The sequence below is a fragment of the Oryctolagus cuniculus genome, chromosome 2 (genome assembly GCF_051225735.1).
Source record: "Oryctolagus cuniculus isolate XC-2025 breed Fujian yellow rabbit chromosome 2, ASM5122573v1, whole genome shotgun sequence".
In the NCBI taxonomy this organism is placed as follows: Eukaryota; Metazoa; Chordata; class Mammalia; order Lagomorpha; family Leporidae; genus Oryctolagus; species Oryctolagus cuniculus.
This window is the reverse complement of record NC_142868.1, coordinates 161,527,156-161,544,508: the sequence shown is the minus strand read 5'-3', so window position 1 is coordinate 161,544,508 and position 17,353 is coordinate 161,527,156.

The window sequence follows — 17,353 nt, the reverse complement described above, 5'->3', positions numbered from 1 at the left end:
CACAGCAGGTTAAGCCACTGCCTGCCACACGGGCATCCCATCTGGGTGCTGGTTCGAGTCCCAGCTGCTCCAGTTCCAATCCAGCTCTTTGGTAATGCTCCTGGGAAAGCAGCAGACGATGGTCCAAGTCCTTGTGCCCCTGCACCCACGTGGGAGACCCAAATGGAGTTCCAGGCTCATGGCTTTGGCCTAGCTCAACCGTTGCAGCCATTTGGGGAGTGAACCAGTAGATGGAAGTACTCTCTCTCCTACTCTCTCTCCTCCCACAACTTTCCCTTTCAAATAAACTTTTTTTTTTTTTTGACAGAGTGGACAGTGAGAGAGAGAGACAGAGAGAAAGGTCTTCCTTTGCCGTTGGTTCACCCTCCAATGGCCGCCGCGGCCGGCGCGCTGCGGCCGGCGTACCGCGCTGATCCGATGGCAGGAGCCAGGTACTTATCCTGGTCCCCATGGGGTGCAGGGCCCAAGTACTTGGGCCATCCTCCACTGCACTCCCTGGCCACAGCAGAGAGTTGGCCTGGAAGAGGGGCAACCGGGACAGAATCCAGCACCCCGACCGGGACTAGAACCTGGTGTGCCTGCGCCGCAAGGCGGAGGATTAGCCTAGTGAGCCGCGGCGCCGGCCCTCAAATAAACTTTTAAACATTTTTTTAAATGAGCCTGCTATAGATACATTGAATTCTGAGTCCCAACTGTGATTGCTTTGGCAGGGCCAAACCAAATGATTCTGCAAGCTTCTATGGCCTGTGGGTGGGATGTTCCCCACCCCAGGCTGTGGATGCAGAGGAGTACTTGGTTGTCTCAGGGTGGACCCCAATCCCTGTGGGAGTTTAGAGGAAGCCAGAAGTCAGCACAGGCCTCAGGAGTGGAGCAGCTCCCCGCCAGGGCTGGGCTGGAAGAGGATCAGAGGGGAGAAGAGAGATGAAAGGCATGGAGTCAGAGTGGGCAGCCCATGCAGGAGACCCTAGGAGCAAGCAGGATTGGGGCTGAGATGGAGGGGGAGGCACACCGGGCAGCCGGGCCATCAGTCAGACAGACCTGTGTTCAGATCCCAGCTGAACAACCTCACACAAGCCCCTCAGTGCCAGACAACCCGGGTCTGCTCTTCCGTATAATGGGCACATCATAGCCCCTGCCCCAGAGGGTACCGGCTGGAGATGCAAACGTGAGACGCACCAGTAGGCACCTGAAACCTGTGAGATGAGAGTGAGGATGGGGCAGAATGGAGGGCCCGAGATAGAGCCCTGGGCCACTCGGGTACCCAGGGGCAGTCAGTGGAGGAGCCAGCAACAGAGGTAGGAGGAACCCTTGGTGTGGAGTCCCACAAACCAAAAGAAGAGGAGCCTTCAGGAACGGGGGAACAGTTAGCTGGGTCACATACGGCACTCAGCAGTAAGACGGGAGCAAAGCAACATGGAGGTCATCCTTGACCCTAACAAGAGCCACTTTGCTGGGAATTAAGGGCAGTGTTGCTGTGGATTCGTTCTGAGAGGAGGAGCGCAGTGGGGGCAAGAGGTGTAGAGTCACCACACAGATACCAGGAGTTGGGTGAAAGCGGGCCAGAGGCAAGCAGCCCACAGACTCGTTTATTTCAGTTGGTATAGCAGCTTATATAGCCAATGTAGCCAATCCAGTCAAGGGGCAGTTTATGCCCTAACCAATCACAGCCTGTTGCCAGGCAGGCTCCATTGCCAGGTAGGTTTCGAAGCCATTCCTGAGTAACTGATGCTCGCTTGCCAGTGGCCATCTTGGCATGGCCTTCTCATTCCACCACAGGGCAATAGCTTGCCTGGAAAGTATCCCAGAGTGCACTGGCTGTGTGAGGCCACAGCGACACAGCAATGCACGGCTCCTTCAGGAAGTCTGCCTGGGAAGGGCAGCAGGGATGGGGCACGGAGCTGGAGGAAGACAGGGCTCAGGAGAGTGTGAGTGTGAGTGTGCGTGCATGTGAATACTTAACACATGTTTAGGACAGATGTAGATTTACAGAAAAGCTGCAAGAATTTCATAGCTAATACTTCTATGGCAGGTGTGCCACAAATGGTGAATGAAAGCGGTTACATTATCATCGAAAGACTTTCTTCAAACTTCTCTAGTTTTTACCTAATGTCTCTGATGGTTTTCTCTGTCCCAGGACCCAATCCAGGCCACTAGATTACATTTGGTTGTCACGTCTCCTTAGGCTTCTCAGGCTTTCTGTTTTGGATGAACTTGACAGTTCTGAGAAGTGCTGCTTAGGTAGGAAAGGCTCTTCAAAAGAAAGTTGGAGAAAATCCATATTATGGAAAAACTATGCAAGTATTTCAATTTTTTTGCACAGAAATAAATGTATCTTTAAATTCCATTTTTTTCCATGAACTTTCAGAAGTAGCCTCATATTTTGTGAAACATCCTTCAGTTTGGGTTTTTCTGATGGTGTTCTGGTTTCAGAGGGGTCACGGGCTTGCGGGGAGAGGAAGCCCACAGAGGCCCCATGCATTCTCACAGCATCCTATCAAGGCCACACACAATCACCGGCCCGGTTGATGCTAACCTTGGTCATTGGGCTGAGGGAATCTAGGTCCAGTTTGTGCTCTGTGTTTTCGGGACTGTGATTTTCGAAGATGAGCTGTAGGAGTACGCGGGGATGTTTCCCTGGCAGTGGCGGAGGGAGAAGTTGACGGAGGCAGGAGAGAAGGCAGACCTGCAGGGGGGAAGCTGCTGCAAAGGTAGGAGGGCGGGCACGGCGCCCAGCGTGCACAGACGAGGGCAGCTGGGCATCTTTAATTCAGGAAGTGGAACTCACTCGGGGGGACTTGGTGTGCTAACCCACGTCTCATCACTTACCTGGTGCTGAACGAGGCAACACCTTTAACTGACAGGAAAGGAGGGGCAGAGTGAGGTTGGACACAAACAAGAGTCGGTCATTCTAGAAGGTTGGCCTGGCGGTCAGTCCCGCAAGGACGAGCGAGACCCACAGCCACAAGCTGACCCATCGGTGCAGCCGTGCACCTGTGAGCACATCCTTCTACCCTGAGGGAGGCAGACGGACAGACAGCAGTTTCCCGGGGACAGTCAGCGAGGAGGGTGCATCTGAGCGTCCTGGAGGGACTTCCAGGACGGGCTGTGCGAACTGTTATTGTGCGAAGGAGAGACAAAACCAGGAGGTGGGAAGATGGTAGGCGAGGTGGAGGTTCTTAATGAGGGAGCGGTTAGAACAATGCTTAGAGAAAGAGAAGCCGTGGAGAGGGAGGCATTGTCGGGGGGGAACCTTAGCGTGGAGACGTCATGCACGCCACCCACGCAGGCCAGCAGGACCACTTCCAGGTATTGATCCTAAGTGGAGATGCTAAGTTCACATAGAATCTGCACACACACGCTTACAGCAGCAGGAATCATGGTTGCCAAGAACTGGGAACAACCTTGGTAGGGCATCCACACACAGGTGCCCAGCGCTGACCCCGGCACACGCGTGTCTCAAAGGCGCTGCACTGAGTGCAGGAAGTTAGTGCCCAAGGGCTGCAACCTGTATCGTTCCACTTACAAGGCATCCCGGGAAAGGCAAAAATACAGGAACAGAGCAGAGCCCACCACTGCTGGGGGTGGGGGCCAGAGGAAGCTCCCTGCAGGGCTGCTCTCTGGTCTAGGGCTGTCTGTGGCTGGGCTGGAGAATCCATGCTCCAGAAGTGAAAAGCACTTCGGGAAAGCAAATGAGAACTTGCTCTCAAAGCAAATTTCAAGATTTCAGAGTGGCAGAAGTAAAGTATTGGGGGGGGGGGGCGTGGGGAGGGGAGGTCTGAGGCATGAGGGAGCCGGGGCGTGGCCCGGGGTGCCCTGGTGGGTGCCTGCTTGCTTCACTGCCTGCTGCAGTCCACACGACTGAAATCCTGCAGGCAAGTGACTGGAGCGCAGAGAAGAAACCAGAATCTAAGACACAGGGCTGGTGTTGTAGCATGGTGGGTTTAGCTGCTGCCTGTGAGGCCAGTATCCGGCACCGGGTCAAGTCCCAGCTACTCCAGTTCTGATCCAACTCCCTGCTAATGCGCCGGGGAAAGCAGTGGAAGATGGCTCAAGTGCTTGGGCCTCTGCACGCATGAGGAAGACCCAGATGGATTTCCAGGCTCCTGGCTTCAGCCTGACCCAGCCATGGCTGCCACGGCCACCTGGGGAGTGAGCCAGCAGACAGAAGATCTCTCTCTTCTTTAAGTCTGCCTTTCAGATAAATAAATCTGAAACAAAAACTGTAAGATGCAAACAGGAGGTGCAGGGAGGAGGCAGCATGCGGAAGCAAACATGCAAAGCTGGGAGGACGCCCTCCTCCCTCAGTCCCTGCCCAACACCTGCCCGCAGGAGACAGTAACTAGGGGCCTTGAGGGCACAGAGAGCCAGGCTTCAGCTAAGGAACAAGGCAGAGGCAGAATCAGAAAACAGGGGAGGGGCCAGCGCTGTGGTGTAGCGGGTAAAGCCGCCGCCTGCAGTGCCAGCATCCCGTGTGGGCACCGGCTCAAGGCCCAGTTGCTCCACTTCTGATCCAGCTCTCTGCTATGACCTGGGAAAGCAGTGGAAGATGGCCCAAGCGCTTGGGCCTCTGCACCCACGTGGAAGACCCAGAAGAAGCTCCTGGCTCCTGGCTTCAGGTCTACACAACTCTGGCCCCTGCAACCATCTGGGGAGTGAACCAGCGATGGAAGACTTTCTCTTTCTTTCTCTCTTTCTCTTTCTTTCTTTCTTTCTTTCTCTCTGTCTCTACCTCTCTCTAACTCTGCCTTTCAAATAAATAAATCTTTACAAGTAAACAGGGGAGCCTCTCTGAGTCAGTGATGGCAGGGTTCCCAGGAGCACAGTGGCAGGATCGGGAGGGTGGGGGTGAGTGGATGTGCAGAGCTGTCCGGGACGAGGGCCAGCAGGTGGCCGGTGACCCAGAAGGCTTGCTCTGTGTGTGACTAGGTAGAGTCAGGAGAGGTGGTGCAGCCTCCCGGGGGCCTTCTGGGGGTGGGCATGGCCGGGAGGTACAGGTACCTGTCAGGCTTGCCACACCTGCGGGGCTGCCCGGCCCTCCTTGTGTCCTGCAGCACCCAGGGGCTGTCACATATGTGTGCTCAATTGCACAGTGGGCCCGAGCTTGTCCCTTTCTAACAGCACATGTGAGGGTGGCCAGAGGCAGCTCCCTTGCTCTGTCCCGAGCTTGGTGTTAAATCCCGCGGGTAGGTCCGGCACTTGTAGGAACAGAGAAGGAAGACAGCTGCAGGTGGAGGACCCTTTCAGGCCGGAACAAAAGCTGCTCCCCCGTGCTCATTAGCCTGGTTGAGACGAGGGCAGCCAAGCGTGAACATTGACATCATTTTGGGAGCCTTGCGAGTGAACCAAGGCAGGGCTCCAGCTATGTTTTAGATCCGGGTGAGAACGGTGACTCAGGCTGGGCTAGATCAGCCCGCATGGGTTCAGGAGCCCAGAGTGTGCATGTCCACTCCAGGGGGTTGGCTTAAGGCAGGAAGCACCGGCGGCGCTGGCCGTGGTGGGTCCCTCCCACTATGCTGTGTGCCAGGGACCAGTGCTGAGCCTCACTGGGCTGGGCCAGGCCCTGGGACTCGCCACAAGCTGCTCACTCTGTTGCTGGAGAAAACTGCAAAGCTGGTGGGACATAGCCCTTGGAGCCTCTCCCCATCCAGCAGCCCCTGTCAAGACCCCTCCCCAGCCACTCACTCCCTCCTGGGGAGACTTCTGGAAGAGACTGGAGGACCTGGGCTCGCCTCTGCAGCTCTGCAGGCACCGGGGAGCGGGGGAGCTGTGGCTTAATAACGACTCCCATGGGTGAAGGCTCGAATTGCAAACAGCCCATCCGGTGAGTAGAGGGCACATTTTCCAAGCAGAGGAAGAGACGGGTGGTCCTGTGAGGCTGACCCATCTTCTCACATTCCTCACATCCCTCCTCCAGCATAGGTGTCATCTAGGGGTGACTGAGGTGGGAAGAAGCAGGAACACTGTCACAGAATACACAGTAGGGAAACACAGGCAGGAGCCACTAACTCTGTCCTGGACCAAGCTCCATCGGCTCAGCGCCACGGTCCTGGGGACTCACGTGATCCTCGTTATCCATGTCTGGACACCAAGAATCTAGTAACGAGAGCCACGGTCACCATGCCAAGGAGGTGCCTTTGTATGGAGCTTCAGAGTTTGTGAAAATTATAGGCTGGTGTTCATTAATGTAATAAAGTAAGAAGGGGCTGGTGCTGTAGTGTAGTGGGTTAAGCCACTGTCTGCAACACCGGCATCCCATAAAGACGCCAGTTTAGTGCTGGCTGCTCTACTTCCAATCCAGCTCCCTGCTAATGGCCTGGGAAAGCAGCAGAAGATGGCCAAGTGCTTGAACCCCAGCCACCCATGTGGGAGACCCAGATGAAGTGCCTGACTATAGCCTGGCCCAGCCCTGGCTGTTGTGGCCATCTGGAGAATGAACCAGTGGATGGAAGCTCTCTGTCTATTCCTCTTCCTCTGTGTGACTCTTTCAAATAAGTAAATGAAATCTTAAAAAAAAAAAAAATAGATGCAACCGCACCAAGTACGGGAAGATGCTCACTGCTTGAGAGCTTGGTGGGGACTGAGAGTCCCCACAGAACACCTGCTCTACAGCTTCCTTTAGGAACACATGGCCATTTCCAGGAATGACCTATGGGCACATTACTCACACACGGAGGCAGTGCTACACAGGGAGGGGCCTGTAACAGTATGTGCCTCTGATACGATGTGATAAAAACCACACCTGCCCCCCCCCATGGCTCTTCTTCCCAAAAACCTGTCATTGCAGTCTAATTGCAAGAAAAGAAAACATCAGAGAAACCCCAGCTGAGGGACATTCTCTACCAAGACACCTCTGGCCTGGCAAGGTCATAAAACAACCCGTCCAGAGGAGCACAAGGAGACGTGATGAACCTGGCGTGCATTCTCCCATGAAATTGAGATCTTAAAGAGAAATCAAAATGAAATCTTGGAAATGAAAAGTTCAATAGAACAAATGAAAAATTCAGTGGAAAGCCTTAACAACAGAATCAGTGAAGCAAAAGAAAGAATATCTAACTTAGAAGACAAACCACAGGAAATTTTACAGTCAGATGAAAAACAAGAAGAAGAAATTAGAAAACTAAAAAAAAAAAAAAAAAAAAAACACTGTTGGAGATCCACAGGATACTATCAAATGACCCAACATATGGATTTTAGGAGTGCCTGAAGGTGTGGAAAGAGAGAAAGGATTAGAAGGCTTTTTAGTGAAATAACAACAGAAAACTTCCCTAATTTGGAGAAAGAAAGGGATATCCAAGTACAGGAAGCACATAGAACTCCTAAGACATGACTAGAAAAGAGCTTCACCACAACACATTGTAGTCAAACTCTCCACAGTAAAACATAAAGATTCTAAAATGTACACAAGAGAAATGCCAGATTACTTTCAGAGGATCTCCAATTAGACTCACAGCTGACTTCTCATTAGAAACCCTACAAGCTAGGAGAGAATGGCAAGATGATATTTCAAGTCTTAAGAGTAAAAAACTGTCAACCCAGAATACTGTACCCTGCAAAGCTCTCATTTATGAATGAAGGTGTGAATGAATGAAGGCCAGCACTGTGGCGTAGCGGATAAAGCCACCATCTGCAGTGCCGGCATCCCACATGGGCGTCAGTTCAAGACTCAGATGCTCCACTTCTGATGGAGCTCTCTGCTATGGCCTGAGAGGGTAGTAGAAGATGGTTCAAGCCCTTGGGTTCCTGCATCCATGTGGGAGACATGGAGAAAGCTCCTGGCTCCTGGCTTCGTAACAGCACATCTCCAACCATTGCAGCCAATGGGGAGGGAACCAGCAGATGGAAGACCCCCACCCTGCCCCTCCTCTCCTTCTCTCTGTAACTCTGACTTTCAAATAAATAAATCCTTTTTAAAAATGAATGAAGGTGAAATAAAGACTTTCCATAACAAACAGAAATTGAAGGAATTTATTGCCATCTGCCCAGCCTTGCAAAAGATGCTTAAGGATGTGCTACACACAGAAACATGGTCATCACTACAAAAGAAGGTGAAGGCTTAAAATCTTCCAGTAAAAGTATAAAGAAAATTCAAAGTAAAAAAATAGGAATATGTAATGAAAAATGGCAGGGCAAAGTCGTTACTGATCAATAGTTGCCCTGAATGTAAATAGTCTCAACACTCCAGTTAAAAGACACAGACTGGCTGAATGGATTAAAAAGCAAAACCCATCTATTTGCTGCCTACAAAACATCTCACCAACAAAAATAACAGACTGAAAGTGAAAGGATGGAAAAATATATTCAATGCTAACAGAAACAAAAAAGAACTGGTGTAGCCATCCTAATATCAGACAAAATAGACTTTAACACAAAAACTGTTAAAAGAGACAAAGATGGGCACTATGTAATGATTAAGGGATTAATTCAACAGGAAGATGTGACTATTATAAACGTATATAAACTAATTACAGGGAACCTGGCTATTTAAAAGAAATGCTAATGGATCTAAAGGGAGACATAGACTCCAATACAATAGTAACAGGGGACTTCAATACCCCACTTTCAGCAATGGACAGATCAATCAGACAGAAAATCAGCAAGGAAACAATACAGTTAATTGACACTTTAGACCAAATGTATATCTACAGAACTTACCCTCCAACAGCTACAGAATACACATTCTTCTCACCAATAAATGGAACTTTCTCTAGGATTGACCACATGCTAGGCTGTAAAGCAAGTCTGAGCAAATTCAAAAAAATCAAAATCAGACCATGCATCTTCTCTGACCACAATGGAATGAAGTTGGAAATCAGTAACTCAGGAATCTCTAGAATATATGCAAACACTTGGAGACTGAACAACATGTTCCTGAATGAACAGTGGGTCATAGAAGAAATCAAAAAAAGAAATAAAAAATTTCTGGAAAGAAATGAAGATGACAATACAACATACTAAAACTTATGGGAGGGGACTGGCGGTGTGGTGCAGGTTAATCCTCTGCCTGCAGTGCTGGCATCCCATATGGGCACCAGTTCTAGTCCTGGCTGTTCCTCTTCCAATCCAGCTCTCTTCTGTGGCCTGGGAAATCAATAGAAGATGGCCCAAGTCTTTGGGCCCCTGCATCCACATGGGAGACCAGGAAGAAGCACCTGGCTCCTGGCTTTGGATTGGTGCAGCTCCAGCCATTACAGCCATTGGGGAGTGAACCAATGGAAGGAAGACCTTTCTCTCTGTCTCTCCCTCTCACTGTCTGTAACTCTACCTCTCAAATAAATAAATAAAATCTTTTTAAAAATAAAAAAAAACTTATGAGATATAGGAAAAGTAGTGTTAACAGGAAAGTTCACAGAAATTAGTGCCTACATAAGAAACTGGAAACACACCAAATAAATTATCTATCAATTCATCTCAAAGATCTAGATGAACAGCAGCAAGCCAAACCTAAAACTAGCAGGAGAAAAATAAATAATTAAAATTAGAGAATAGACAAAATCAAAATCAAAATCAAAAAAATACAAAAGATAAGCAAAATGAAGAATTGGTTTTTCAAAAAAATAAAATTGACACATCATTGGCCCAACTAACCAAAAAAGAGGGAGAAGAACCACATTAATAAAATTAGAGATGAAAAAGGAAATGTAACAACAGACACCACAGAAATAAAAAGAATCATCAGAAATTACTACAAAGAGCTGCATGCCAACAAACTGGGAAACCTAGAAGAAATTCACTGATTCCTGGACATATACAACCCACATAAATTGAGCCATGAAGACATATAAAACCTAAACATACCTATAACCAAGACAGAAGTTATATCAATAATAAAGACCCTCCCAACAAAACAAAGCCCAGGACCAGATGGCTTCACTGCTGAATTCTACCAGACATTTAAAAAATTAACTCCAATTCTTCTCAAGCTATCCAAATCAACTGAAAGGGACGGAATCTTCCCAAATTCTTTCTATGAAGCCAGCATTGCCTTAATTCCTAAACCTGAAAAAGATGCAACAGAGAAAGAGAACCACAGACCAATTTCCCTCATGAACATACATGCAAAAGTCCTCAACAAAATACTAGCCAATCGAATCTAACAACACATCAGAAAGATCATTCACCTGGACCAAGTGGGATTTATCCTTGTTATGCATGGATGGTTCAACATTTGCAAATCAATGTGACACACCACATTAACAAACTGAAGAGCAAAAACCATATGATTATCTCAATAGATACAGAGAAAGCATTTGCTAAAATACAACACTCTTTCATGATGAAAAGTCTAAGCAAATTGTGTAAAGAAGGAACATTCCTCAACACAATCAAGGCAATCTATGACAAACCCATGGCCAGTATCCTATTGAATGGAGAAAAGTTGGATGCATTCCCACTGTGATCTGGTACTAGACAAGAAGTGAGAGTGAGCACTCTCACTACTGCTATTCAATATGGTCCTGGAAGTTTTAGCCAGAGCCATTAGGCAAGAAAAAGAAATCAAAGGGATACAAGTTGGGAAGGAAGAAGTCAAACTATCCTTATTTGCAGATGACATGATCTCTTATATATAAGAGATCCAAAAGACTCCACTGAGAGACTCTTGAAACTCATAGACGAGTTTGGTAAAGTAGCAGGACATAATATAAACACACAAAATCAACAGCCTTTGTATACACAGACAATTCCAAGACTGAGATTGACCTTCTAAGGTCAATCCCATTCCCAATAGCTACAAAAAATCAAATACCTTGGAATAAATTTACCAAAGATGTCAAAGATTTCTATCATGAGAATTACAAAACATTAAAGAAATAAAAGATGACACACCAAAAAATGGGAAAATCTTCCATGTTCATGGATTGAAAGAGTAAATATTATCAAAATATCCATTCTTCCAAAAGCAATCTACAGATTCAATACAATACCAATCAAAATAACAAGGACATTCTTCTCATATATAGAAAACATGATGTTGAAATTCATATGGAGACACAGGAGACCTGGAATAGCTAAAGCAATCTTTACAACAAAACAAAGCCAGAGGCATGACAATACCACATTTTAAGACATACTACAGGGCAGTTATAATCAAAACAGCCTGGTACTGGTACAAAAACAGATGGATAGACCAATGGAGCAAAACAGAAACACCAGAAATCAATCCAAGCATCTACAACCAACTTATTTTGACAAGGAGCTAAAACCAATCTCTGGAGCAAGGACAGTCTCTTCAACAAATAGTGCTAGGAAAACTGGATGTCCACATGCAGAAGTATGAAGCAAGACCCCTATCTTATACCTTACACAAAAATCCACTCAAAATGGATTAAAGACCTAAATCTATGATCTGACACCATCAAATTATTAAGAACATTGGAGAAACCCCATAAGATGGTGGCATAGGCAGAGTTCTTGGAAAAGACCCCAGAAGCACAGGCAATCAAAACCAAAATTGACAAATGGGATTATATCAAATTGAGACGCTTCTGTACTGCAAAAGAAACACTCAACAAAGTGAAAAGGCAACCAACAAAATGGAAAAAAATTATTTGCACTCTATGTAACTGATAGAGGATTAATAACCAGAATATATAAAGAGATCAAGAAATTCAACAACAACAAAACAAACTACCCAGTTATTAAATGGGCAACGGACTTAAACAGACATTTTTCAAAAGAGGAAATTCAAATAACCAAACAGCACATGAAAAAATGCTCAGGATCACTAGCTGTCAGGGAAATGCAAATCAAAACCACAATGAGGTTTCACCTCACCCCAGTTAAAATGGCTTTCATACAGAAATCAACAAACAACAAATGTTGGCGAGGATGTGGAGAAAAGGGTACCATAATCCACTGTTGGTGGGAAGGTAAACTTGCAAAGACAGTATGGAGATACCTCAGAAATCTGAATATAGACCTACCATATGATCCAGCCATCCCACTCCTGGGAATTTACGCAAGAGAAATGAAATCAGAGTATGAAAGAGTTATCTATACCCCCATGTTACAGCACAATCCACAATAGCTAAGATATGTAATCAACCCAAATGCCTGTAAACTGAAGACTGGATAAAGAAATTATGGATACATAGACCATGCACATGCACAGTGGTTTAAAAAATAAAATCCAGTCATTTGCAAAAAAAAATGGATGAAACTGGAAAACACCATATTTAGTGAAATAAGCCAATCTCAAAGGGATAAATACCATATGTTCTCCCTGACCTGTGATAACTAATGGAGTATCTAAAAGGCAATCTGTAGAAGTGAAATTGATAAGCAATGACTTTGAACAGCCCTTGTCTTGACTGTTGAGGGATAGGTTTGGTTTTTTTTTTATACTATTTGTTGAACTCTTTACTTAACATAGAGTTAATCATATTATATAAAGTTAATTGAAAATAGATCTTAGCAAAAAATAAGAGATGGAGGAGGAAGGGGATATGAGTTTGGGTGGAAAGGCTAGCATAGTAGGAAAAATCACCATGTTCCTAAAGTTGTAATTATGAAGTAAATGAAGTTTGTAACTGTAAAGCAGTACAGTTCTGCATACATTCCTGTGGACTCACTTCCAGGCATACAGTTAAAAACTTGCCATGGACCCCTCATCCACTTAAGCTGAGTGGTAAAAACATCATTTTAAGTGTTAACGTGATCATATGGGTAGGATTAAGTATTAAAGTGACCATCTAGGTAGGAGTAAATGTTTGGTAATAATAGATAGAATTTAAAAGGAGCAAATGCTCCAATATGGGAAGTGGTCCATACAGCAGATTCACAGAATGACAATCGCTTTACGTAGCACTCTGACCTCAGAATCAGCTCTTAAGGCATTCTGGTCTAGCTGAAAAGTCCTTGGGAGCATTTCAGGTATGGAAAGCCAAGACACCGTTATAAAAAGTGTCCTACATGAAGGTCCTCTATGGGTGAGACCCCAATGGAAAGACATGGTTATTAAAGAATGTACTTTTCTCTTAAGGGAAGAGAGAACTTTCACTTTGCTTAGACTTCCACTTCTCTAAATACTGACAGAGTTTGTGGACTCAAAAGACTCCACAGTCTAGGCAGCTCATGTCAAGAGCCTCATGTGATCACTGACATCATACATAAGAGTGTTAATTGTTAAATTAACAATAGAGTTACTATGCACTAACTTTCCATGCAGGATCTCTGTCCTCAAAGAGTTGTATTATGAGAGTTAATAGTAAAACTTGTTCTCAAAGATTTACTTCATCTTAGTGTATTAAGTGTAGGATATTCTTATGTCTCATAAGTTATAGTTATAGCTAAGAGCTCACAAAAGATGTATCATTCTTGGTTTCTTCTTTAAAGTTAATTAAGTTTCTCAAAAGAAAAAAAAGAATGCTTAAAAATTAAAAAAAAAAGAAGTGAAATTGACTTTGTGATGCAATGACTTTGAACAGCCCTTGTCTCGACTACTGGGGAAGCGTTGTGGGGTTTTTTTCCCATATAATTTGTTGAACTCTTTACTTAAAATAGAGTTAATATTCCGTGTATAAATTTAACTGAAAATAGATCATAGTAAAAAAATAAGATTTGGAATAGGAGAGGGAGGAGGAAGAGGGGTGGGAGTATTGGTGTGAGGTTAGGTATGGTGGGAAGAATCACTATATTCCTAAAGTTGTATTTATGAAATGCATGAAGTCTGTATTACTTAAATAAAAGGTTTCTTTGGGGAAAAAAAGACAAAATAAAAAATTTTTTAAAAGTACCGTAGCACCAAAAATGGGAAAGGGCAAACAGAGTTTAGTGTTTTTTTTTTTCATATTTGCATTATCTAGGACTTGGTAACTGTGCTCACTTACATTAGACATCAGTTAATCAAGCATGCACATTGTAATTACCAGGCAAATCACTAGAAAATCATAATATAACTAATAGAGTAGGAAATGGAATCTTTAAAAAAATGTGATTATTTCAGAAAAAAAAGTAAGAAAGGAGAAATAAGCATAGGTGTGACGACTAGGAACCAAATAATCAGATGCTGCATTTAAGTATAGCAGTGATTGCATAAAATATAAACAGGTATAAATATATGTATATAAATTTCCATTGAGTGACAAATATTGTCAGACCAATCTAAAAATAAAAGGGTAGACTGCTTACAGGAGATACGCCTTGAGTAGCTAAGGATATAGACAGAAGAAAGGGCAAAGAAAGCCAACGCGCTAATATTAACCCCAAAACATGAGTGCAGCATACTGCTATCAAACTGGCAGACTTTAAGGAAGAAGAGGTCACCAAGAAAGAGTGTAATATTATTAATAAAAGGGTCAAGGCAAAATAGTGAAGTATTATAATTCTGTGTGTGTATACACCTAACAACCATCAGAAATTGATACTACCATGAAGAAGAGCAGAAAATCTACAGTTAACACAGGGAATTTTTAATATACCTCACTCAATCACTGATAAACAAGCAGGCAAATATGAATGAGGGTCAGGAAAATAAAAAGACAACTCATACAATGGAAACAAACACTGGCAGCTCATATACAAATTCTTTTTGGTCTCCAAAGGCGTCACACCCTGACTCACATCGTAAGCTGAAACCATTGTTAGCCCTACGGAACAGTAGGGCTTCGCTGAGCCTGCCTTTGGGATGCTCAGAACACCCACAGTACGCTCCAGCCAGGCAAAGTCACCTAGCACAAAGCCTGCCTTCCAGTAAGGTGCTGAATAGGTCATGTATTAAAGCTCTGCACCTAAAAATCACTGGCAACCCAGTGCACCGCCAAGTGTCAGCCGTTTCCCTTGTGATCCCGTATCTGACAGCAGTGGCTCACATGCACACCATGAGCCTGCATCAGACTGCCCAGCGCTGGCCCCGGAAAAATCAAAGCACAACCTACTCAATGAATATTGCTTTCACACCATTGGCAAATTCAAAAATCATAAGTGGAGCCGTCAAGAGTTGGGGACTGCCTGAAAAGGGACTAATATCAAGAATATATAAAAGGCAATTAAGGCACAACAATTAAAAGAAATTAACGTGGGCTGGCGCTCTGGCACAGCGGGTTAACGCCTTGGCTTGAAGCGCCAGCATCCCATATGGGCGCCAGTTCGAGACCCAGCTGCTCCACTTCTAATCCAGCTCTCTGTTATGGCCTGGGAAAGCAGTAGAAGACAGCCCAAGCCCTTGGGCCCCTGCACCCGCGTGGGAGACCCAGAAGAAGCTCCTGACTCCTGGCTTCGGATCAGCACAGCGCTGGCCGTTGCAGCAATTGGGGAGTGAACCATCAGATGGAAGACCTCTCTCTCTCTCTCTCTCTGCCTTTCCTCTCTCTGTGTAACTCTGCCTTTCAAATAAATAAATCTTGAAAAAAAAAAAGAAATTAACTGAATGAACAGTGGGTACAAGATTTGAAAAGATGTTTCTCCAAAGATATATAAACAGTCAACACACACATAAAAGGATGCTCAAAGTCAAATGAAAACCACCATGCGATACCACGTCACATACCACTAGTATGACTGAAACCTAAAAGATGAGCTATAAAAAGCATTATTGAGGATGTGGGCAAACTGGAAGCTTCTCCCACTGCTGGTGGGAATCTAAAACAATGTGGCAACTCCTCGAAACGTTAGAACTACTGTATGATGCTGCAAGTCCACTCCTAAGTATGGCCCCAAGAGAACCGAAAACACAGATTCACACAAAGCTTAACACAAATGTTTGGGAGCTGGTGCTGTGATGCAGCAGGCTAAGCCACTACTTGTGATGCCAGGATCCCATATTAGGGTGCTGGGTTTGACTCCATGCTTTCAGTCCAGCTCCCTGCTAATGTGCCTGGGAAACCAGTGGAAGATGGCCCAAGTGGTTGGGTCCCTGCCACCCACGTGGAGACCCAGTTGGAGTTCCTGGCTCCTGACTTTAGCCTCGCCCATCCTTGGTGGTTGTGACCATTTGGGGAGTGAACCAGCAGATGGAAGATCTCTCTTTCCCTGTCACTCTTTCTCAATCATTCTTTCAAATAAATAATCTTTTAAAAACTCACAAATGTTTATAGCAACCCAAAAGATAAACAACCCAAACATCCATCAACTGATAAATGAATAAACAAGATGTGGCATACATCCATACAATGGAATACTATTCGGCCATATAAAGTAAGAAAGTGCTGATAGATGCCACCATTTGAATGAACCTCTAAAACATGCTGAGTGAAATATTTCAGATACAAAAGGCCAGAGATGATATGATTCCACTTTTATGAAATGTCCAGAAGAAGCAAATCCATAGATACAGAAAGTAAATAATCAGTTGCCAAGGGCTGGAAAAAGAGGGTTTCTTTTTGGGGTGATGAAAATATTTTTAAATTACACAGTGGCAATAGTCATGCAATTTTGTTGTTTTTGTTTTTTGTTTTTGACAGGCAGAGTTAGACAGTGAGAGAGAGAGAGACAGAGAGAAAGGTCTTCCTTCTGTTGGTTCACCCCCCAAGAATGGCTGCTATGGCTGGCGCACTGCGCCAATCCGAAGCCAGGAGTCAGGTGCTTTCTCCCGGTCTCCCATGAGGGTGCAGGGCCCAAGCACTTGGGCCATCCTCCACTGCCTTCCCAGGCCACAGCAGAGAGCTGGACTGGAAGAGGAGCAACCGGGACAGAACCGGCGCCCCAACTGGGACTAGAACCTGGTGTGCCGGCGCCGCAGGCGGAGGATTAGCCAAGTGAGCCATGGCGCCAGCCGTTGCACAATTTTGATATATATACTAATAACCACTGAAGCACACAATTTAAAGGGTGAATATTTTGGCATCTAAATTATATCTCTATTAAAGACAAACTAGTAAGGATATAAAAGATTGAAACACAATTAAGAAGACCTAATTAGCATGTTTTGCACCCAACCACTATGGAATGGTCATTTTCTTAGATGAACATGGAGGAATTTACTAAAACTAGTCACATACTCAGCCATAGTACCAGTACTACACAATCTGTAACATAAATAAATTTTTTTAAAACATTCAGTATATTTTCTGGTCACATTGCAACTTAGAAATCAATAGCCAAATGTAATTTGAGAATCACCAAATGTCTAATTCAAGCAATACACTTCTAAATAACCCATGGATAACTTTATGTTTCTGTGTGGGAGCAAACTGTTGAAATCTTTACTTAATGTATGCTAAACTGATCTTCTGTATATAAAGAGAATCGAAAATGAATCTTGATGTGAATGGAAGGGGAGAGGGAGTGGGAAAGGGGAGGGTTGCGGGTAGGAGGGACGTTACTGGGGGGAAGCCATTGTAATCCATAAGCTGTACTTTGGAAATTTATGTTCATTAAATAAAAGTTAAAAAAATAACCCATGGATAAAATATTATAT